The sequence below is a fragment of the Pan paniscus genome, chromosome 11, assembly GCF_029289425.2.
Source record: "Pan paniscus chromosome 11, NHGRI_mPanPan1-v2.0_pri, whole genome shotgun sequence".
Taxonomy (NCBI): domain Eukaryota; kingdom Metazoa; phylum Chordata; class Mammalia; order Primates; family Hominidae; genus Pan; species Pan paniscus.
The window spans coordinates 109,425,925-109,450,014 of NC_073260.2; positions in this window are offsets into that span (position 1 = coordinate 109,425,925).

Genomic DNA, 24,090 nt, shown 5'->3' on the forward strand with positions numbered 1-24,090 from the left:
CATTTAGCATGTGTGACTCCATTTTGTTTTGTTTTGCCCTGTTGGGCCTGAAATCCCAGCTACTCAGGCAGCTGAGGCAGGAGAATCGCTTGAACCCAGGAGGTGGAGGTTGCAGTGAGCTGAGATTGCACCACTTCACTCCAGCCTGCCAGCCTGGGCAACAGAGTGAGACTCTGTCTCAAAAAAAAAAAAAAAAAAAAAGTTTCAGTTTGATGATGGGGCCTTTAGCATGTGTGACCCCATTTTGTTTTGTTTTGTTAGTCCAGGAGCTCAGTTCAAAACAATGACTTCCTATGGTTTTTGTTTAACACCTGCTACCTGATAATGGCTTCCTTTTCTACTTCCTCAGTGCCATAGTTCTGCTCTCTAACCCGTGCATTCTGGGCTGAGTACCTTCAGTCCAGAAAAAATTTTCCTACTTTCATGTAGTCTACATACGCATATTCAAAGCTTTAAACAATGTCTGTAACTTACATCAGCTGGGAGCCTTTGTTCTGATGTCTAGATAAAGTTTAAGATAAAGTGGCTTGAAACCACAGCCTGTAGATGTAAGATGCAGACTTCTTCAATTTCTTCCAAAAACTACACCCACACAAAGCATCTGTAAGCACAGTGAATTTTAGTTTAGGAAACTCAGTTGAATAGAGTTTAGTTTACTTAAGTAGAGTTTGAATTAGGTTGAGTTGGAGCTGATTCAAGTATGAATTGAGAAGGGTTTTAACTGAGTAGAGAAGAATTTGATTTGAGTAGGGATTGATTTGGGTAGAGAATGAGTTACATAGAAGTTGGCTTGAGTAGAGTTTGAGTTGCGTAGAGGTTGTGTTGAGAAGGTGCTGAGTTACGTAGAGATTGAGTTTTACAAAGACAGTACTTCAGAGAAAGTGTTGAGGAGTTTGGTAGGAGATTTGGATGGCACAAGGAACAGAGGTCTCCATTTACATAGAATAAGAAATTAAAAGTCTATATTAAGCTCTCCAAAACCCTTTAAGGCCCTTCCATTTGGGGTCGTCCCATGGCTCTTTCCAGATGGAAAAGGGAGAAAGGGTTTCTTCATAGGGTCTTGTGCTTGTTCTGCTCTCTTTTCCTACCTTTCTTTCCTGTCCTCGACTCATTTAAACTACAAAGAAATTCCTTTCCTTGTCCTCAGAGCAGTTTCAAGTGTTTCTCTGATGGCCAGATGCTCAGTGTCTCAATTTATACTGCAAGTGCTCGTCAAAGCGTTTTTCAGAACCTATTCCATCCCTAGGAGGGCATGGTGCAACTGTTAAAATAATACATTTTTTCCTACCTCATCTTAAATTGGACTAGTGATACATTACAAAATGTTTATTCTCTGTCTTCTTTCTTTTTGGTATACATTGACTAGAACGCTAGAAGTACATTAGTGGATATTGACATGAAGAACAAAAAGGAAAACTCAGTGTTCACTCATTGGAAAATGCTAAGATATACATATAGGTCAGCCTATATATTAATAGAGTCCTTTATGTTTCCAACAAATGAACTTGTCAAAGTGGCAATGGTAATTTATTTAAAGGGAGCCATGTCAAATCGTCTATGATGAAAAGATGCCACTATACCATAGTGTCATCCAAATCTTTCCATATATATTTGTGAAATTATAAAATCCCATTTGGTAAGCATACAAGTAGCTGAAATGACAGTTCCCACATTAGATCTAAAAGTTCAAGGCAAATTAAGATAGTAGGCACCACATGTTTACCAGGTGCTTAGTACCGTTCTGGGTATAAAAGATGCATGAGTCACAGTCCTTTGCTTCAGGGAAGTTGCAAATCATATTAGCGAAATAAGATATAAGTAGAAACAATTTTAAGATCATATGAGAAAGCATATTTAAGGACTAAGCTGTGGGGTCAAGCTCTGTGTTGTAGGATTTTGGAGAAGAGAAGGATGTGATGGTTTGGTCAGATTAAAAGCTTTTGAGAGGGAACTAGAACTTCAACCGTGCCTGAGCAAGAGAGGTTGGAAACACCAGGTGAGGAGAAGGTTTTGGATAAAGCTGGAGTTGTGGGAATGGGTTGAATGAGAGTGAGGAATAGGAAGGAGAGGAGGCCTATGGTAGAGAAGTATTTCTTGGGATCAGCTAGGTAAGGTGGGCATAGATTGGATTCCAGGCTGAAGAGACTGGAGTTTTCCTCACAGACAGAGGGACCTCTGCCAGATATGACTGTCCACAAAAAACAAAGAAAGATACAATTGTTTAACTATGAAAACATTTTACAGTGTCACAGAGCTCCTCCTGTGGTTTTACAATACTTATGGTTCTTAGCAGAAAGAGGGAGAACAATTTTTACTTTCTCAATGAGAATGAGGTGAAGAGAACATTTTTTTAAGTACCTCAAATTCATTTGTTTTGCATAATGTGAATTAAAACAAAACTTGCTGTTGGCTCTGTAACATTTTTGCCTGCCTGTGTCTGTTGAATTGCCAGCCTGCCTTGAAATAAAATCCACTTAAAAACTATTTTCTCTTCAAGAGGAGCAGGCTTGTGAAGCTTATTGTGTTCAGCTGGTGAAGTCCCAGAGACGCTGCTAGTGCTGTCAAAGACCACCATCAACGATTCCCTCAGCGTGAGGAGACCTCTTCTGCTGGCTGTTGTAACAGAAGGATTGAACATGTTTCAGACATACCTGCTAAATGAGAGAGCAGACCCTCAGCATACAGGCATGTTTGTGTTTGGCGTCCACCTATCTCTTGCCGTTCTTCTTTCCAGACCCTCTTTCATTCTCCAAAATTCCCACTTCTCCTTGCCGTAAATCCCTTCCCTGGTCTAATAGAGATATCTCCCTCCTTCCAGCTCCTTTTCTTTATTTCTTTTTCTTTTTCCTTTTTTTTTTTTTTTTGAGACAGAGTCTCACTCTGTCGCCCAGGCTGGAGTGCAGTGGCGCGATCTCAGCTCACTGCAACCCCCACTTTTTGGGTTCAAGCGATTCTCCTGCCTCAGCATTCCAAGTAGCTGGGACTACAGGTGTGCACCACCATACCCAGCTAGTTTTTGTATTGTTATTTTTTTTAGTAGAGACAGGTTCGCCATGTTGGCTAGGCTGGTCTCCAACTCCTGTCCTCAAGTGATCCGCCTGCCTCAGCCTCCCAAAGTGCTGGGATTACAGGCATGAGTGACTGCCCCCAGCCCCATCTTCCTTTTCATTTCTTCTCTTTCAGTCTTACCTATTAGGAGTTTTCCTGGGCTGGAAATTGATTGATGCAGATGGTGGGTAAAGTGACCTCTTCCAAATGACAATAGCAGCAACAAAAACAAAACCAAACTACTTCCATTGACTGACTTACCTGAAGGCTAAGGAAGAAGTAAAAATTAGATTATATCCTTACTGGATACTTTATGGTATGAGACATTATTAATTACAGTATTTTAGGTATGATAATACTATTGTATGTAGGTTGAAAAAGGTTTAAAGATTTTATATATATGTAAATATATATATCAAATATTTATGGATGAAATGATACAATATGTGGAATTTGCTGGAGGGAAAGGAGGTATGCATTGGCTGTGGGTTCATGAACATTGTAGCTGGGTCTTGAGTGCTTCATATGGGTTGATAGTATTCTTTTCTCTATAGTCAAACATTTCTATAACAATTTTTTTTGAAAATTGAAGTGTACCTATAATCGGGTTGCAGTCTTTTTAGACAGGCTTGGCAGAGTTAGGAGGCTGACGACGGTCAGAGAAACCAGACTGCAGGGAGGAGCCACCTGTTTTGACTACAGAGGCTGTCAGGGATCTTACTTTTGGAGACGCCATCCCATATCATTCCAACAAATGCAAATGCACCACGTTATGGTGATGAATGTCCTTAAGGAAATAGTATTTGAGTTGATGTGATGTTACATTTGATAATCATTTTAGATAAATATTTATTCATTTCAATTATGTATGTTTTTAAAAAATTTTTGGAATAAATACTTTTTATAGTAGGTCTCACCATTTTCATATGCTGTTGACTGAATAGCTGGAAGGCCACAGGCACCGTGTCTAGAGCAGTTAGTGGATAAAACAACCCTGAGGCAGGACCCTTCGAGAGTTTCCTGTTGGGGAAAGAAGCGGAGTGGGTACCACCCCCATTCAGACTCAGCAGGAGGGCTTGAGGATTCTGGCACTTGCTCCCACTCTAACTCTGCTTTTCTGGATACCCATGGGCACCCAGTGGGGAAGGAGAGAAATGGCTGCTGTGTGTGTTACCTGAAAATCCCATTTCAGCTATCTGATGATTTAGCCTGCTCCCACCCACAGCTGCAATCCATTTCCTGAGTTCTGTGCTGGATAGAGGGTGTACCTTTCCTTTCTAATTTCTCATGGGACAGTCCAGCTGTTGACGCACAGCCAGAAAAGAGAGCCTGTGCCTGGGCGACTCCGCAGGGATCTGGGCCTGGGCAGAGCTGCTGCTCCCAATGCTATGGTACAGCTGTAGAGGCAGTGGTGTTATGGGGCAAGGAGTGGGCTCAGAGTTCCCAAGGAAAATGAGGAGTGGTAGGCAGAACTGACTCGTGAGCACCTGAGAAACACTTTCTGGAGAACCTCAGAAGAAACTCAGGGCAATTTTGGAAAGGATTGGGTTCCTGTGTCAGTAATATGAGTAGGTTTGTTGCTCTCACACTGAGGTTTAATGTTGGTGAGACCTCATATGTATCTGGAGATTGGTGAGGTTGGGGCATATTCAGGTTTTCTCACTGACCTGTTTTCCTGCCTTCTTTCCTTCTAGCACTCAGCGCTCATTCATTCTTCAAGAATGCTTCAAAGTAGACATTAGATTCATAGATATATAGTTTTTGTGCCTTACTTTTAAGTTCTTCCTGGATCTCTAGGGGGACTGTGTATATAAGACTGTGCATTGGGAGCACTGACAAAGGGGCTCCTAACACTGCCTGGGGAGGGGACCTGGGGCCAAGGAAAGCTTCAGAGAGGAGTTTTGAGTTGAGTCTTAAAGGAAGGATAGAAGTTCAGCAAGTTCATGGGAGGTGCAGCATACCCTGGGGCGTAGTTTTGTCTTAACAGCAACTGGAGCAATGAGCATTTGTTGAAAGTTTAGCAGGTGCTTGGCATTTTCCTAAACAATTTACAGGCATTCTCAATTTGATCTATCAGAATCCATAGACTAGAAGGTGCTTTGCAAGTAAATGTTGAGTGGAACTAGATTTTGGCATTTGCCCTGATTTTATTTTTTTGACCCTTTGCATGGCTTAACTGAGGCATTACTTTTCTGTCACCTGTCTATACAATGGCATTTTATACCTCTTGGCCCTGACATGCTTACACATCTGTGTTTTATCAATTATCACCTAGCCCACTTTTTTTTTTGGCAATTAACCACACTCTCTGCATACCTCTTAGATAATGGAATTTTTCAAGTATGTGTGTTTTTCCTCCAATAAGACTGTAAGCTCCTTTCTTCTTTTTTTTTCTTTTTTCTTTCTTTTTTAGGATTTCTTACCATTTTGTAAAATTTTATCTGAAAACTATGGAGCAAAAGAGTGATTTTCTGAGGCACAGAACAAAAACTTCACGTCTTACGCGGCAGCCATGTGGTATACATCAAGTGCCCAGTTTACAAACTCTAATATAGAACATATTTGAAAATACTCCCAGCTAATCCACACTGAGAATATCTGTGCACTTTTGGGGGGATTTTGGCTGGGCGTTTCTTTTCCGGAACAGGTGGTGAAGCTAAATTTGTTTGGTGTGCTTGACATACTTGGAGCCTTATATTAAGACTTCAGTGGCTGTAGTAAACGATTCCTCCCTTCTTTGTTTACAGGGAATTGGGACTTTGTCTGGGGTGTCGGATTTCGGTTTCTGCCACTGGGCAGGCTGGAAACCATTTCTGGACTACATTCTTCCACAGTCACAAAAAGCTGGGGCTGTTTCGGCTTGGAATCCTTGTTGCTTGGCTGTGAGATGTGGCCCCTAGCTCTGCATTTGGGTCAGAATGGATTTTAGTAATGTCTTCAGAAACAAAAGAAACAGGCACAGTTTCTTCAGAATCCTCCTGTTTGTATTAAAGTGCTTTCTCACAGTGTTTGTGTCACAAGATGGCAGGGAGGAGGTGGTGAGGGCATCGGCAGGGGTGTAGATAGAAAAACACGTAAAGAGTGCTTACTTGCTGGATTTGAAAATCTTTCAGGTCTAAAACCAGATGATTTAGGTTTTGTTTGTCCATTTCAACTAAATCAAATGAATGTTTCCAGAGCGGCTTTGGGATGGAAACGGAGGCTTTCCTGCTGAGGGGGAAATGCCTGCTTAGGTTCTCGGAGTGGGCTAGCCTGTAGGACCAGACCTGATTCATTCACAGTGTAGATCTCGAAGTGACTGCTCTCCAATTTCAGGCTCTAGGGTGCTACTGGGAGCTGGGCTTTAGAAACGCCTTAGGTGAGTGGGGTGAGAGGTGACCACAACCAAAGAACCTTGGTGCTGCCACAGTGGACTTCAACTGGGAAGTGTCTCTGATATGGTGTTATCACCGTGGGTGGTTTACAATTGTTGCTTCCCACAGTAAACCTGAATCCAGCCCTTATCTGCCACTGTCAGAATTGTACTTGGGTAGTTCAGTTTTGCGGCATGCTCCTCCATTCTTCCCAATGTTTATTAGTGTTTTTATTCACAATTGGGACACGTGAACTTTTAGTGTGAGTGGCACAGGCTTGTTTCAGACCTCAAGGAGCTAAAATTATTTTGCATTTAGCACTTTCTCTGGGTGTCAGCTTGACCTCCTTTTGTTATACTTTAACCTTTTGGTTTTTGCAGGCAGTACTGTATAGTCAGTAAGAGACTGGGCTTTGGATTTACACAGATTTGAGTTCAAATAACAGGCTCTGTTATTTATCAGTGATGCGACCTGGATAATGAATTAGTTACGATGCAGATTCAGCTGTTGTAGCAAAGGCCAAAGTAAAGTGGCTCCAATAGGATAGAGGTTTGTATCGCCCTATACACATTAGGGTTTATGTGACAACCTCACAGTATCTAGTTTCTCATTGCTCTCCCACCTTCAACCCACAGCATCTGTTTTGCGGTCCAAAGCAGAGCTCCAGCTCCCATCACCAAATCTGCATCTCAGCCACTGGGAAGGAAAGAAGAGAAGTGGAGAGCATGTCCCTTTATGGGACAAGTCACTTTCAGTCACAGCCCATTGCCTAAGACTTAACTCCATGGCTGTTATGAACTGAATGTTTGTGTCCACCATCCAAATTTATATGCTGAAGCCTTAACCCCTAAAGTGATGGCATTAGGAGGCGGAACCTTGGGAGGTTCTTAGGTTTACATGAGGTCATTAGAGTGGGGTCCTTATTGATGGGATTAGCTCCTTTCTAGGAAGAAACCAGAGAGTTTGCTGTCTCTCCATCTCTCTCTGCCTTGTGAGAGGACACAGCAAGAAGACTGCCATTTGCAAGCCAGGAAGAGAGCCCTCACCAGGAACCAAACTGGCCAACACCTTGATCTTGGACTTACCAGCTTCCAGAACTGTGAGAGATAAATTTCTGTTGCTTAAGCCACTCAGTCTACGGTATTTTGTTATGGCAGCTCAAGCTGCCATAGTAGACAATGCCATTGTAGACAATGGTCCTACAAAGGCGTTGAGAAATGTTGTCTTTAGTCTGGTGGCTATGTGCTCAGCTAAAACTCAGAGGTTTATTATTAAAATAAGAAGAGGATAATAGATTTTAGGAGACAACTGCCTTCTTGCACAGATGAATTATTTACATCTTCTGTGTCTCATCTCCTCCGTCTGGAAAATGAGATAATTCTTGTAAGACTTTTAATATGGTACTTAGGACATAACTATTCAATTAACTATGAGTAAAGTAGTAGGTTTACTTGGATGCTTGTCTTTTGTTAGGGTAGTTTTTATTAAACAATTGTTTTTAGCTAGTATATTTGTTTTATAGCTCTATCCCCAGGAGATGATTGACTGTATCACAAGGGCAAAGTGATCCACATTTTGCATCAACCTAGAGTTTTCTCTGCTGGCATGAAGAGCTGGACTTGGAGGGTTTGTGAGGGTATTGGAGACCTTGCACCCTGTGAGTCTTTGCTATTTCCCCCTTCATCTTATCAAGAATTGCCTCATTTGTAGCCTTTATCAGAAATGCCATGATTCGGGACTCGAGTTTCTGGAAATTAGTAGAGGTGTTGATTGCTTGTGAATCTCAGGGTCAGAAAATGGTTGCTAGAGCTTCTAAGAAGGAAAAAGGCAGCTTCTTCAACCTTGTGAAAACTATTGTGGCCTTCAGCAACCTGTGATGAAAACTCACATTTGGAATTTGAAAAAGCTGAAGTCATATTTCTGAGTTGCTCTGATTTCTAGACAAAATCAGTTGAATCCGAGGACTAAATGTGAAATCTATTCCTCCTTCCTAAGTGTTTTCATCCACTTAAGTTGATTATAATATTGCCGTCTATTTTCATTGTACAAGTTCTGCATTTAACAATTAAAGGTTTATTCACATTGAACTTCCTTGAGACACAGGTCAGTCTGCAACACTAGTGTAGGTTTACCAACTGTTGCCTGGAGCTGTAGTCTAAGAAAACAAGGGCCCACTGGTGGGACCTTATGGGTTCAAGGCAGCCTCTGTAGACTTGCACGTGTAGGAAAGAAAAGGTGAAAGCCAAGGAAGGTCTCCCCAACCTCTGATAGGTATGGAAGCAGCTGGCCTATAAGGCTGCCACAGGACTAGTGGTCAATTATGATCTTGCTCAAATGAGTTGTTTTCCAAACCATCTATTGTGAAATAATTTGGTTATTCATGTAACCTGTGAATGGTCCTACAAAGGAGTTGGGAAATGTTGTCTTTAGTCCTTAAAAATTCCTTAAAAATTGAACATTTCTTAAACATTGAAATAGAGAAGGAAACACTAGATTATATCACAGGTAGCATAGAGAAGAATAAACTGTTTATTTTAATCATAGATCTCTATAGATGTATGTGTGTGCTGAGTCATGTAAATGTTGTTCTTATTCTGGGTCAGGGCCAAAAATTTGAAAGATCTTGATCTAGCATAAGGTTTGCCAGTGTTGTCACTGCCAAGATGGTTTTCTGTGGTTTGTTTTTATTTTTCCCTGATCTTAACAAAACTATGGTGACTAGAAGATAGGCATCTGTCTATTGAAATCTATATCTCACCCTTTCCCAAGATTGGCTGACATATTCCTAAAGGCTAGATAGCATAATCAATTCCACTCCACAAATAATTGTTGAACATGAACTGTGTACAAGATACTGTTCTAGGTGGTGTGGGAGGTACATAATATCCCTTGCTGCTTTCCAGAGGCTCGTAAACCAGTGATGGTGGCAACAGATAAAGGAATACACAACCAATTCAACCACAAGACTGACCATAATAGAGATTATATAATAACTAACTTTGACTGAATTATCATAAATTAATATTCAAATTTTAACCAAGAAGTAGACAAAATAACCTTATTGTCAAGATATCAATTATTTTGTGTGAAGTACACTTTTCCATTTTAGGAGTTAAGAAATTTGGTGCTGGCGAAGGTTTGGTAAGATGAGTATTCATGCATTGCTGATAAAAATGTAAGTGGGTATCATCTTAACATCTTCTTGGAAAGCAATTGGTTGGCATTAATTGGCTTAAAATATAGTCTTTGTAATAATTCCACTTCTAGGAATCTATCTTAAAAAAGCAAAGATTTGGAGCAAGATTAATGAGCAAAGATGTTTACTGCAGCTTTATTTTTTAAAGTAAAAAGTTAAAAATCACTAATGATTCCTAGAAGAAATCTATATAAGAGGATATTACACATTGCTAAAAATCACATTTTCAAAAACTATGACAGTAGAAAGTGTTTACTTTTAAACAGTAAATCTTAAAAGAGTAAGGTCAAACATTGAACAGATAGTACAATCATAATTCTGAAAAAAGAAAACCCAACATATTTGTGCATAGGAATAAACTAGAAGGAAACCCATTAATATTATGTGTTTAATCTCTGAGTTGTAGAATTTGGGTGATTTTTGTTATCTTCTTCAGAAGTTTAATGTAGTTTATTAATCTTCTACAATACAAAATTTTGTTTTATAAACAGAAATAACAAATACTATTTTATAAAACCTGTACAAATTACATTAATTCCAGCATGCTAAATTGAACACATTATTTTTAGTAGAGCCTTTCAAGGATTATAATTATGTCCTTTTGGATTTACTGGGTAGTCGTAATATTTACCTCTTTCCTTCACTTTGCCAGTGGGAGAGATGTTTGCTATGGCAACAGAAATGACTAGAACACTCATTTATTTCCTTTTCTAAATTTAACTTTTAGGAAGAATTAGAATGTGAAATGTTTTCCAAATAGTTGACCCCATCTGTATCTTCATTTACATTTCCTAGAGTCCATTGGACCTAGCCTTGCTAGGCCAGGGCTAACTCCTTCACACTCTGTCGTGGAATAAAAATGAACACTTCGACTAAACTATGGATGTGTTTAATTAACTCATCCATATTATCCTTAGTTACTCTCTATGCAGGGCATTTCTGACCCAAGAGAGACTAAATTTCCTTTGAAAGAATAATTTATTTTTTGGGAAATAACTGTGACTGTTTATTGAGTGCTTTAGTATCATGCCTAAAGTTTAGTGTAATTTCCTTCTATTATCTCATTTAATTCTCACAATAACCCCATTATATGGTTCCTATTATTATCTCTGTTTTGTATACAAAGTACCTGATATATAAAGAGGTTAGGTAACCTGTCCAGTGTCATATCAATCATAAATGCCAGATGTGAGCTGTAAGGCCATGGGAGACATAGACCAAGTTCTTAAACTCTAAGCTACTTAGCATTCCTGTATGTTCCCTCTTATGCCCACTGAGACCCACTGTGACATTTGAGTACAGGCTAGGTAATCATTTTTAAGAATTCCAGTGTCAGAGGAGACTTTCTATCATGAGACTGTTGCTATAATGACTAAATTATTCTGAATTGATAAGGAATGCCAGATGCCTGCAGGTTCATTCTATTAAAATTTGCTTTGCATATTTCTGCCCTAAACTCAGTGAAACTCATGTTTTAATCTCCTTGCAATTCCAGGGGAAATAAAAAGCAAAATCATTTTATTGCCAGTAAAAATCTTCTAGGTTTAGTCAAAGCAAATTATAATTTCTGGTGCTCCTTGACTCATTAGTTCTTCCAGATGGTGCATGTAAACATGGCAGGAGATGCAAATAATGTGAAGGCCGAAATGTAAATCAAGCAATAAGTATTCATTATAATTTGTGTGACAAATGGAAAGGCTATAAAGCGAAACAGTGCATTGCTCGATCAATTTCATCCCATTACTCTTGGGATCCCCCAGAGACTATTTTCAGAAACAGACTCCCCAATTTTGTCAAGGTCAATTGTCATTACAGTGTTTGGAGGAGTCCTCAGATGCCTCGCAGATAAGCTTGAGGCATCATAGCTGCATTCTTTCTGCTCTTGATAATATATGGGTTGACCTTAGTTCTTCAAGAAGTATGAAGAAACAAGAGGAAAATATGACTTTAAAATGTTGAGGTTATTTGAAAAGGAAGAGAAGGCTTGTTGCAAGTGTTCCCACACCCACTGTATTGGAAGTAATCCTGCCTTGCCCAAATTCCCCCTTCCCCAGGATCCAGGTATACATCCCACTGTCCTGCTGGGAGTATTGATGACTGATGGGTCTCAACTGAGGTCCTGAAGAGATCTTACTGGCCCAAGGTCACATGCCTTCTGAGCAGCTGTATCTATTGACTGGCTAATGGGTGAGAAAGAAGGACCAGGCTCCTGATCCCACTTTCTAGCCCCTCTCCAACTTCAGACAACTATGATTGGCCTTCTCAGCTCCAGAGCTCCTCATAGGGTCAGCTGAGGCCTTTGTTGCAAATGAATTTCAGTTCCACTTTTTGCCCAATTTTTAGTGGTTATATAGCCCCCAATATAAGAAGCAACACGCAGTGGTAGAAAAGGCACCAGATCATGAATCAGAATACCCGGGGTCTAAAGCAAGCTTTGTTACTGTTGAGCAATGAGATCTTGGAGAAAATAATTTGCCTTCGCTGTTCCTTATTTTTCTTATCTTTCAAGTGTAAAGCTTAGCCTAGCCTAGCAGTTCTTACCTATGCATCTCTCCCAGTGGATGTCCTTTGACTCCCTGAAATTATATACAATGTCTATGTATTTTTCTGGCAAGGTTAGGGGCATAACTTTCATTAGGTTCTTGAAGGTCTCCACAGAATTTTTTTCTATTGTGGTAAAAGAAATACATAACATATACTTTACCATCTTAACAATTTAAACAATGTTCAGTTCAGTAGTGTTAAATATATTCATATTATTGTGAAACAGATCTCCAGAACTTTTTTATCTTACAAATCTGAACTCTATACCCATTAAATAACTCTTTTTCCTCCTCCTCTTAGCTTCTGTTAACCACCATTCTACTTTCTGCTTCTATAAATTTGACTACTCTAAGTACCTTATGTAAGTAAAATCATATACTATTTGTCTTTTTGTTGTTGGCTTATTTCACTTAGCATAATGTCCACAAGGTTCGTTCATGTTGCAGCATGTGACACCACTTCCCTTTTTAAAGGCTGAATAATATTTCATTGTAGGTATATACTATGTTTTGTTTATTCGTTCATCAGTTGATGGACATTTGGGTTGCTTCCACTTCTTGGCTGTTCTGAATGGTACTGCTGTGGATATGGGCATCAAATATCTCATCGAGACTCTTCCCTTCCCTTCCCTTGTCCCTCCCTCTCTCCTTCCCTCCCTTCCTTCCTTCCTTCCTTCCTTTCTTTTCTTGATATGGGGTCTTGCTCTGTCGCCCAGGCTGGAGTGCGGTGGCATGATTATATCTCACTGCACCCTCAAGCTCTCAGGCTCAAGGAGTTTCCTCCAGCCTCAGCCTCCTCAGTAGTTGGGACAGGCATGCACCACTATACCTGGCTAATGTTAAAAATTTTGTAGAGATGAGGTCTCACTATGTTGCCCAGGCTGCCCTTGAGCTCCTGAGCTCAAGTGATCCTCCTGCCTCAGCCTTCCCAAGTGCTAGGATTATAGGTGTGAGCCATTGCACATGGCTATCCCTACTTTCAATTCTTTTGCATATAAACCCAGAAGTGGGATTGCTGGCTCATATAGCAGTTCTATCTTAACATTTTTTAGGAATCTCCATATGGTTTTGTATAGTGGTTGCATCATTGTACAATTCTATCAGCAATGTGCAAGGGTTCCAATTTCTCCATGTTTTGCTATCTTAGTCTGATTTCTGTTGTTTATAACAGAATACCTAAAACTGCATGGATAAAAGAAATTTCTTTTTCCTTTTTTTTTTTTTTTTCTGGAGGCAGGGTCTTGCTCCATCACCCAGGCTGGAAGGAATTTATTTCTTAGAGTTATGGAGGCTGAGATGTCCAAAGTCAAAAGCCTGCATCTGGTGAGAGCCTTCTTGCTGACGGGGATTCTCTGTAGTCCCAAGATGGCACAGGGCTTCACCTGGCAAGGAAGCTGAGTATCTTAGTTCAAGTCTCTCCTCCTCTTCTTATAAAGCCACCAGTCTCATTCCCATGCTAACTCATTAATCCATTAGTCCATTAATCCACTAATGAACACAGAGCCTTCATGACCCAATAACCTCTTAAAGGCTCCACCTCTCAATACTACCACATTGGGGATTAAATTACAACATGAGTTTTGGAGGACAAATATTCAAACCATAGCACTTGCCAGCACTTACTATTTTTTTTAATAGTAGTCATTCTGATGGGTGTGAGGTGATCTCCTCATTGAAGTTTTGATTTGCATTTCCCTGATGCTGAGCATCTTTTCACATGTGTGTTGACCATCTGTATGTCATCTTATGACACATGTCTATTCAAATCCTTTACCCCTACCCATCTTTTCTTTTTCAGGCAGGGTTCCACTCTGTTGCCCAGGCTGGAGTGCAGTGGTGTGATCTCGGCCCACAGCAGCCTCAACCTCCTGTGCTCAAGTGATTCTCCCACTTCAGCCTCCTGAGTAGCTGGGACTATAGGTGTGCACCATCACACGCAGCTAATTTTTATATTTTTTGTAGAGACGGCATTTTGCCGTGTCACCTGGGCTAGTCTCAAACTCCCGAGCTCAAGCAACCCGCCTGCCTCAGCCTCCCAAGGTGCTGAAATTACAGGCATGAGCCACTGTGCCTGGCCTGTCCATTTTTAAATTGGGTTATTTGTATTTTTGTTGTTGTTGTTGCTGAGTTGTGGGAATTCTTTATATATTCTGGATATTAACCCCTTATTAGATCTATGATTTCCAATGATTTTCTCCCATTCTGTGGGTTACCTTTTCACTCTGTTGATTGTGTCCTTTGATAAACAAAAGTTTTAAACTTTGATATATTCCAATTTGCCTATTTTGCTCTTGCTGGCTATGCTTTTAGTGTCATATCTAAGAAATTATTGGCAAATCCTAGTCATGAAGATTTTTTTTTCTAGGAATTGTATTATTTTTGGTCTTACATTTAGGTCTTCAATCTATTTTGAGTTAAGTTTTGTATATGGTGTAAGATAAGGGCCCATTTTTATTTTTTGCATGTGGATGTTCAATTTTTCCAACACCATTTGTTGAGGAGGCTGTCCTTCCTCCACTGAGTGGTCTTGGCACCCTTGTTTAAGATTATTTGACCGTATATACGAGCATTTATTTCTGGGCTCTCTATCCTATTCTTTTGGTCTATTGTCTGTCTTTATGCCAATATCACACTGTTTTGATTACTGTAGCTTTGTAGTATGTTTTGAAATCAAAAGTATGAGTCCTCCAAATATCTCCTCCTTTTTCAAAATTGTGTTGGCTTTTTGGGCTCCCCTGAGATTCCATATTGATTTTAAGATGATTTAAGATGAATTTTTTTTTATTGCTACAAAAAATGCTGTTGTATTTTTTGATAAGAATTGCTTTGAATCTGTAGATTGCTTTTGGGTAGTATGTCCATCTTAACAATATTAAATCTTCCAATCCCCAAACACTGGGAGCCTTTCCATTTATTTGTGTCAACTTTAATTTCATTTAGTAATAGTAATATTTTCTAGTTTTCAGTGTATAAGCTTCTCACTTCCTTGGTTAGGTTATTCCCAAGCATTTTATTCTTTTTGATATTATTATAAATGGAATCGTTTTCTTAATTTCCTTTTCAGATTGTCCATTGTTAGTATATAGAAGTACAATGGGTTTTTTTGTGTCAATTTTGTATCCTGCAATTTATACTGAATTTATTAATTCTAACAAGGTTTCTTTTGGTGCAAAATCTTTAGAGTTTTTTACATATAAAATCGTGTCATCTGTGAACAGTGATAGTTTTAACACCTTTCCAATTTGGATTTCTTGTATTTCTCTTTTTTTTTTGAGACAGAGTCTCGCTCTGTCACCCAGCCTGGAGTACTATAGCGTGATCTCGGTTCACTGCAACCTCTGCTTCCTGGGTTCAAGCAATTCTCCTGCCTCAGCCTCCTGATGAGTAGCTGGGATTACAGACATATGCCACCACGCCTGGCTAATTTTTGTATTTTTAGTAGAGACGGGGTTTCACCATGTTGGTCAGGCTGGTCTCCAACTCCTGACCTTGTGATCCGCCTGCCTCGGCCTCCCTAAGTGCTGGGATTACAGGCGTGAGCCACTGCACCCGTCTGTATTTCTTTTTCTTTCCTAATTGTTCTGTTCTTGTTCAATTGTTCTGGCTATGACTTCCAATACTATGCTGAATAGGAGTGGGGAGAGCAGTTATTAAGCCTTTTTCCTTATCTTAGAAGAAGAGCTTTCAGTCTTTCACCATTGAGTATAATGTTAGCTGTAGGCTTTTCATAAGTGGCTTTTATTATTATTTTATTTTTTTGAGACAGAGTCTTGCTTTGTTGACCAGGCTGGAGTACAGTGGCAGGATCTCAGCTCACTGCAACCTCTGCCTCCCAGGTTCAAGTGATTCTCCTGCTTCAGCCCCCTGAGTAGCTGGGAATATAGGTGTGCACCACCACGCCTGCTAATTTTGTATTTTTAGTAGAGATGGGTTTCACCATGTTGGCCAGGCTGGTCTCGAACTCCTGACCTCAAGTGATCCACACGCCTCAGCTTCCCAAAGTATTGGGATTAGAGGCATGAGCCACTGTGCCTGGCCTCATAAATGGCTTTTCTTATGTTGAGGTAGTTTCCTTCCTGTCCAGGTTTATTGAATGATTTTTATCATGAAAGGGTGTTGAATCTTGTCAAATGTTTTTTCTCTATCAATTGAGATGATGATGTCATTTTTGTCTTCCATTCTGTTATTGTGGTATATTACATTGATTAAATTTTGTATGCAAAACTCTCCTTGCTTTTCATGAATAAGTCCCACTTGGTCATGGCGTATAATCCTTTTAATGTGCTGTTGCACAGTTTGCTAGTATTTTCTTGAGGATTTTTACATCAATATTTATTAGGGATACTGGTTTGTAGTTTTCTTTTCTTGTAATTTCTTTGTCTGGTTTTGGTATCAGAGCCTAATAGAATGAGCTTAGAAGTGTTCCTCTTTAATTTTTTGGAAGAGTTTCAGAATTGATGTGAATTCTCTTGAAATTGACTTGAATTCTTCTTTAAATGTTTGGTAGAGTTCTCCAGTGAAGTCATCTGGTCCTGGGCTTTTCTTTGTGGAGAGATTTTTGATTACTGTTTCAATAATTTACAAGTTTCTGATCTCTTCAGATTTTCTATGTCTTCATGATTCAGTCTAGGTAGGGTGTGTGTTTCTAGGAATTTATCCATTTCTTTTAGGTTATCCAATTTATTGACATACAACTGCTGAATTTTTGTTTTGTTCTTCGTATAGCTTCTATCTCTGTTTGATATTCACATTTTGTTCATATGTTGTTTTTCTGATTTCATTTAGTTGTCTATCTGTTCTCTTTTAGTTTATTGAGTATCTTTATGACAGTTATTTTAAATTGTTTGTCAAACAACTCATACATCTGCATTTCTTTAGGGTTGGTTTATGTAGTTTTAGTTTGCTCCTTTGATTGGGTTATGTTTCCGTGTTTCTTTGTACATCTTGTAAATTTTTTTCTTTTTTGGCTGGGATTTGGGCATTTGAAAAAGCACCCACCTCTAACAGTCTGCATACTGGATTTGTTCAGGTGGAACCCGTCACCAGTCAGTCTAGTTATCTGTTCAAGCACCTTTCAAACCTTTTCTGATCTCTTGCTCCCCCTGGCATCTGCCTGTAGAACTACACATCTAATGTGCTGCTAGACTTTGTTTTCAGCAGCGTCTGATCCTGCCTCTGCTCTAAGTCAAGCAAAACCAGACTCTCAGACAGCCCCCCGACATGCCAGAACTTTGAGTGCAAAGTCTGCTCTTTTGTTTCTGTTCTGAGGAAGGACCCTCAGTTTGAAGATTTCCTCCCAATTTCTCCATACTATACTGTGAATGTGCAGAAGCATGAACAGGTGCACCAACTGCCATAAGGCTTTCTACCCCTTTTCTGGAATCCTTTCTTCATTTTACAATGGCCTGGGTGCTATAGCATCTCACCTGGTCTCTGGAGTTCTCACAGGGGCATTCTGGTCCATATACTGTTGTTAACTTGGTGTCTCTGTAGGGGAAAGAAGGGCCTGTAGCTTCCTAGTCCATCATCTTGCTAACATCACTCTGACACCTATTTCTTTTGCAGACATTTAGGAATCAAAACACTAGGTGATTATCAAATCATATTGACTACAGCTAAAAAACAGTGCCTCTATGTCTACTACATGAATTAAGATAAAAAATATTGAGCATCAGTGTTTCTCCATGGAATCTCTAGTGAAGAGGCTTTGGCTCCTAGAGAGTGGAACCAAGTAGGTAGAAAAGAATTTTCAATCCAGGGAGAATGAGAACAGCTGGAGAAGTAGGCAATTTTTCTAGCAGTTCATAGGGGAAGCTTCTAGAAAAACCTGCAAAGAACTCTGATTCATTTGATATCCAGGAAGTGGGGATTCTGAAGGATCTGCTTCAGTGGATCTGAGAATATATCAGGCTGCCTATAGCTCTATCCAGGTGATCACAAGATCAAGGTGACATCTGTGCTAAGGGAGATTTGAAGAGCACCTCTTTAGTCAGCAGGTTATTGGAGGAAATGAATGTCTCCTAAAAGGAAATATCTAAGGAGATAGACCGTGTTCTATCAAAAAGCAAAATGTCAAAGGTATCATCAGAATATAGCATAGGTTGGAGAGATTCCCATCTTTGGAAGTATTTAAGCTGAGACAGAGAAATCAATTGATAGAGATGTGGAAGAATTCGTACTCCAGATGGAAGTACACCTATTAAGCTGTCTTGAAATTATCTGGGTCTGAATTTTTATGAACTTGGTGAAGGATTCTGATTCCTGATCCTTTTATGTGGAAGCTAAAATCAGTGGAAGGGCTATAACATTTAGAACACCATGCAGTGTTGAAAAAGAGGTAATGAGACACATCAAGAAAAAATACTCAGTTTCCCCAGGTAGAAATATCTATCTGCATGGCACAGCCCTGATGGATTCAGCTAAAACTCGAAGGTTATGTTTTTTGGTTTTTGCCTCTGTCCTTCTTTTTGGGTATGTGTGTATATAACACAACAATACACTGTGGACAAATTTTCACAGACTATAAAGGCTTTCTGTCCACATGCAGGAAGTGGCTGACAATATCTTACTGAATAACAGAGGATATGTGGGGCTAAATAGATGGAAACAATAACTTCTCTTGTATGTCCCTACACAGATCACATTTCAGACTCTGCAGATCATCAAGCAGCATGATGGAGATGGCTTGGCATACATTAAAGCAAACATTTCCTGCCAATATGTACCACGTTGCAGTGTATCATTAATGCTGTCAGCCTCAGAAGAACTTCGCTTATGTAGAATGATGCATAGCTTATTAAACTTGTAGAAAGTTGTTACTTAAAACTGGAGACTTGGTTTTTGGGACTCCATCACTGATGTTATGTCCTTGGTGGATAATCTTAGTTCTCTTGGGGTCTCTTTCAGTCGTTGTATTAGGCTTTGTAATCTATCTGTCATATGTAATTGCCTGTATTTCACTGAAATAGACTTCTTTGAATACCTCAAAATTTTAATAGCCTATTCTCATATCAAGTTGGTCTTTTTATTTTGATAAATATCCAATATTTCTGTTCATTAATTTTCTGCTACTGAATTCATCTGTGGACAGGCATGAATGGTCTTTGCCTTCATATTTTAAAAATGAGATCTGCAAGAATCACTAGAAACACATAATTTGTGCTGAGCTTTGTTGTTTTAATCTGGGGTGTTACTTTATGGTAACTTAAGTTAATAAAACTTTGTTTTAAATAGTATTAATATAAGATTTCCTCCAAATTATAAATCATTATTAATATCTTACTGGCAATATATAATGATATCTTGTTGACAGATTTGGAATAGAAAATAACTGGAAATCTAGACTCAAAGATACCAACAAAATATCTATGATAGCAAGCTGTCTTTGGTACTTACCCTGATTTTCAATGTCTACAAAGGCATGCTCTTTTTTTTTTTTTTTTTTTGAGACGGAGTCTCGCTCTTCACCAGGCTGGAGTGCAGTGGCGCGATCTCGGCTCACTGCAACCTCTGCCTCCTGGGTTCAAGTGATTCTCCTGCCTCAGCCTCCAGAGTAGCTGGGACTACAGGCTCACGCTACCAAGCCCAGCTAATTTTTGTATTTTTAGTAGAAACGGGGTTTCCCCATGTTGGCCAGGATAGTCTCGATCTATTTACCTTGTGATCTGCCCACCTCGGCCTCCCAAAGTACTGGGATTACAGGTGTGAATCACTGCGCCCAGCTGGCATGCTCTTAATATGCATTGACTCTTCAAATCCTCACAACTTCCTCATGAAATATTATTTCTATTTTACACTGTAAGCATTAAAATAAACATTTGTCAAATGAATGCATACATCTATCATTTTTTGTTGTTGTTGTTTATTTGCTTTTTTGAGACAGAGTCTTGCTCTGTCACCCAGGCTGGAGTGCAGTGGCTCACTGCAACCTTCGCTCACTGCAACCTTCGCCTCCCAGGTTCAAGCGATTTTCGTGCCTCAACCTGGCAAGTAGCTGGGACTATAAGCACGCACCACCATGTCTGGCTAATTTTTGTATTTTTAGTAGAGGCAGGGTTTTTGCCATGTTGTCTAGGATTGTCTCAAACTCCTGACCTCAAGTGATCCATCTGCCTTGGCCTCCCAAAGTGCTGGGATTATAGGTGTGAGCCACTGCACTTAGCCACATCTATCATTTCTTTTTTTAATGATTATGTATCATCTTCCAAACACCATGGTCAGGCAGTTTCTCTCTCTTTCTTTCCCTCTTTCTCCACTTCCTCACCACCCCCATTGTTCATGCCTAGGTCAGGCCTGCATTACTTTTCCCCTCCATTACTGCGGTAGCCTCTCAAATGGTATGCCATTCTCTTCCAGTGAACATAGCTTTTCTAAAATAAAATAGTGTTTCTGTATTAGTCAGGCTTTTCTGTTTACAAGTGAGTGAAATCCAGCTCAAACTGTATTAAACAAATTGGGGGATTTATTTGACCCACAACTCTGAGAATTCCAAGAAATAGGTTTGACTTCAGGCCCAGCTTGACACAGAGTTTCAAACATATGCATTGTTGGGTATGGTGGCCACTGGCAGATCAGGACTGAGACCCTACCAGCTGCAAGATCCAGCAAAAAGAGAACCTCTTCCCATGTGATTTTGGCAGAAAGGTCCCATTGAGGATCACTGGTCTATTCCTGAATCATTTGCTAATGCTTAAGCCTTCTCTTTGGCCAGACTGGGTTATACACCCACCCCTGTAGCTTGGAGAACAGAATCAGCCCCACCGAAACCTCATGAATTGGTTCTGTTATCAGTCGAAGGGGGAAAGGAGCCTTGGCAGGGAAACACAGCAGATGTACATGACATTCCATGTACGAAGTCTTGCAACAGTTCCTAAATGTCTTTGGATAATTGCCAAACTCCTTAGCATGCTATATCTACGTTGCTTACTTATTCAGTTTCATCTTTGCCTCTCTTTTCTTTGTCCGATAATTTGTCCTTTAAGGTTCAATTTTAGCAGTCTATCAGTTTCCTTCCAGCCTGTCAAATGGGAGCAGGGGTTCCTTGTCTGTGATTCTATAGCACCCTGAACCCCTGGTCTCTTAGCCCTGAACATACTTCTTGTGACCAATATTTGTTAACCCTGACTTTCCTAGAGAATTCTCCCCCTGGGAGCTTAAAAATAACTCATACCCTAGCTTTAGCACACCTCAAATCCATCAGAGTCTGGAGACGAGTGATTTGGTGACTGTCTATTTATCTATTTCATCCTTTCCTAAGTTCCCCAGCTGATTCTGAGGTACAGTTGGGCTTGAAAACCACTGAGTAACATTAAAGTTCTATCCAGCTCTAAAATTCTGACTCAACCCAAGATTCGGTAGGATTATCTCCTCATCATTCCCTCTTCCCTCCATTCCCCCTCCCTCCTTCTATTTCTAGCTATTCTATTCTATTTACCGATGTCAAAGCCACAGCTCTATGTAAAAATAAGTGCAAAATATTTTCTCCTCATTTTTATTTTTATTGTCTTTAGGAGCTTTGAAACTGTCTCAGTGGCACTGAGATTATCTGAGTTACTTAAGAATGAGCTACTTTTTCTGTTACTTCCTTGGAAGTTTTCAGCTCAGTCTCTCATTGTATGGGGCTCCCATTCCATAGCTGTGTCTGTGGACCCTTTAAAATACTGTCTCAGCAGCATGGCCAGTCAGGCCTGCATTGGAAAGAGTCATTTGAGGCACTTCCTGTCATGCTTCATACGGTTGTGTTGTTGACATTCGGTGCATGTGTTTGTCATTGACACACAGACTCCCATTCCAGCTGGAAAGTCTTTCCTTTCATCTAGAAGCTGTTTTAAAAAAATGTTCCTACTTATCTAAAGCCAGAGAGAGTGGATGGGAGGGATTAGTTTGTTTGCCCACATCTTCAAATGCGCTGTGTTTTGTGGAATGCCAACAGGACTGTTTTAATTTGCTTTCTACAAAGGCAGACTTCTGTTGCTTTTCCTGAGATCCTGATGGAACAGTGTTTGTCATTAATGTCATGAAAGGAGATAGTGCAGCTGTGTTTATGGTGGGAGTTACCTGTAATTTATGTTGTAACTTAAACATTTAGGAAGAGTAGCTGTTTCCTTTTAGTTAGAGACCTGAATTCTCTCTCTTTCTCTCCCTCCCTCCCTCCCTCCCTCTCTCTCTCTCCCTCTTTCTTTCCATTTCTTTTCTTTTCTTTCTTTCTGTCTTCCTTCCTTCCTTTTTCTCTTTCTTTCTTTCTTTCTTTCTTGCCTGCCCTCCGTCCCTCCCTCTCTCCCTCCCTCCTTCCTTCCTTCCTTCTTTCCTTCCTTCCTTTCTTTCTTTCTTTCTTTCTTTCTTTCTTTCTTTCTTTCTTTCTTTCTTTCTTTTCCTTTCTTTCTTTCGTCCTTTCTTTCTTTCTCTTTCTCTCTTTCTTTCTAAAAGTTCAATTCCTACAAATTTTTTAAGCACCAGGGAGGCAGTTGGAAAATCAAGACTTGTGTTCTCTGGTACTGAGATGGAATTATTGAAATGACAGCATTTTAGAAATGTAAACATATACTTAACTTCAGTCTAAAACAGCTTAAGCAAATGAGGGAAAAACTAACCAAGCTGGTTATCTAAATGAGGAAAGGACATTTCTTAGAAGATTTGTGAGACCCAATCTTATTGTATCATGTGCCTTCCTTCTCACTACTCAGCTCTCTTACTGTTTTGGTATAGCTCAGGTCATGCTAAATGTTATTATTTTGAAAAATTAACTTCCAAGGACATTGGAGAAAAAGAGTTGGGTTAGTGGCCATTCAGATTTTGGGACTGAAAATAAGGGCTCATGGGTAGTAGTTGAGGACAAACGGAATTTAATGGGACTCCAAGTGTTTGTTTTATGAGCACCAACAAATGGATTTCTTCCTCTCTTCTGGGAACTTGAGAGGGAAAATCTATTTGCCTTTGGTCTGCTAAAGAAAACCAGAGCCCTTTGTTCACATTTGTCTTTTGGATCTTTTCTTGAAATGCTAACCTTTCATTGAAAAGTTTACTGGAATCTCCAAAGAAAAAGTATAGCATCATTTAAATTCAATTCAGCAAACATTTTTGAGTACCTACTATACATGGGCATTGTGGAAGGGATATAAAGAAAATAATGAGTGCCACATTTATGCAAATACATTTAATAAAATATGATAAGTGCTTCAGTGGGTCAATGGACAGAATATCTACTGATCACAGATACGTATATTTTTAAAATCCTCTATGTCTCTTTATGGCATTTTCTTATTCTATGAATCTTGGGGCCCTTTGACAAAAGTCAAAGAGAGTGATCTAGTCTGACTAATTTTTGTGAGCCTATATTGTCTCATAATGCTGCTGCTATTTTTTCTTTCTTTCTTTTTTTTTTTTTTTTTTTTTTGAGATGGAGTCTTGCTCTGTTGCCTAGGCTGGAGTGCAGTGGCATGGTCTCGGCTCACTGGAACCTCCACTTCCTGGGTTCAAGCGATTCTCATGCCTCAGCCTCCCGAGTAGCTGAGATTATAGGCGCCTGCCACCATGCCTGGCTAATTTTTTGTATTTTTAGTAAAGACGGGATTTCACCACGTTGTCCAGGCTGGTCTCGAGCCCCTGACCTCGTAATCTGCCCACCTCAGCCTCCCAAAGTGCTGGGATTACAGGTGTGAGCCACTGCACCTGGCCAATGTTATTTTTTCTTACATTTTCCTCAATTCTGAGTAGTAGTCAGTTCTAGAATTTTCCTGGGCATTGATCATCAGTTTCACTGGTTTATGCTTTTCAAAATTTCTATCTGGGTCTGGGTGTGGTGGCTCATGGCTGTAATCCCAGCATACTGGGAGGCTGAGGTGGGCGGATCATTTTAGGTCAGGGGTTTGAGACCAGCCTGGCCACCTTTCAGTAGAGATGGTTAAACCCCATCTCTACTGAAAATACAAAAATTAGCTGGGTGTGGTAGTGC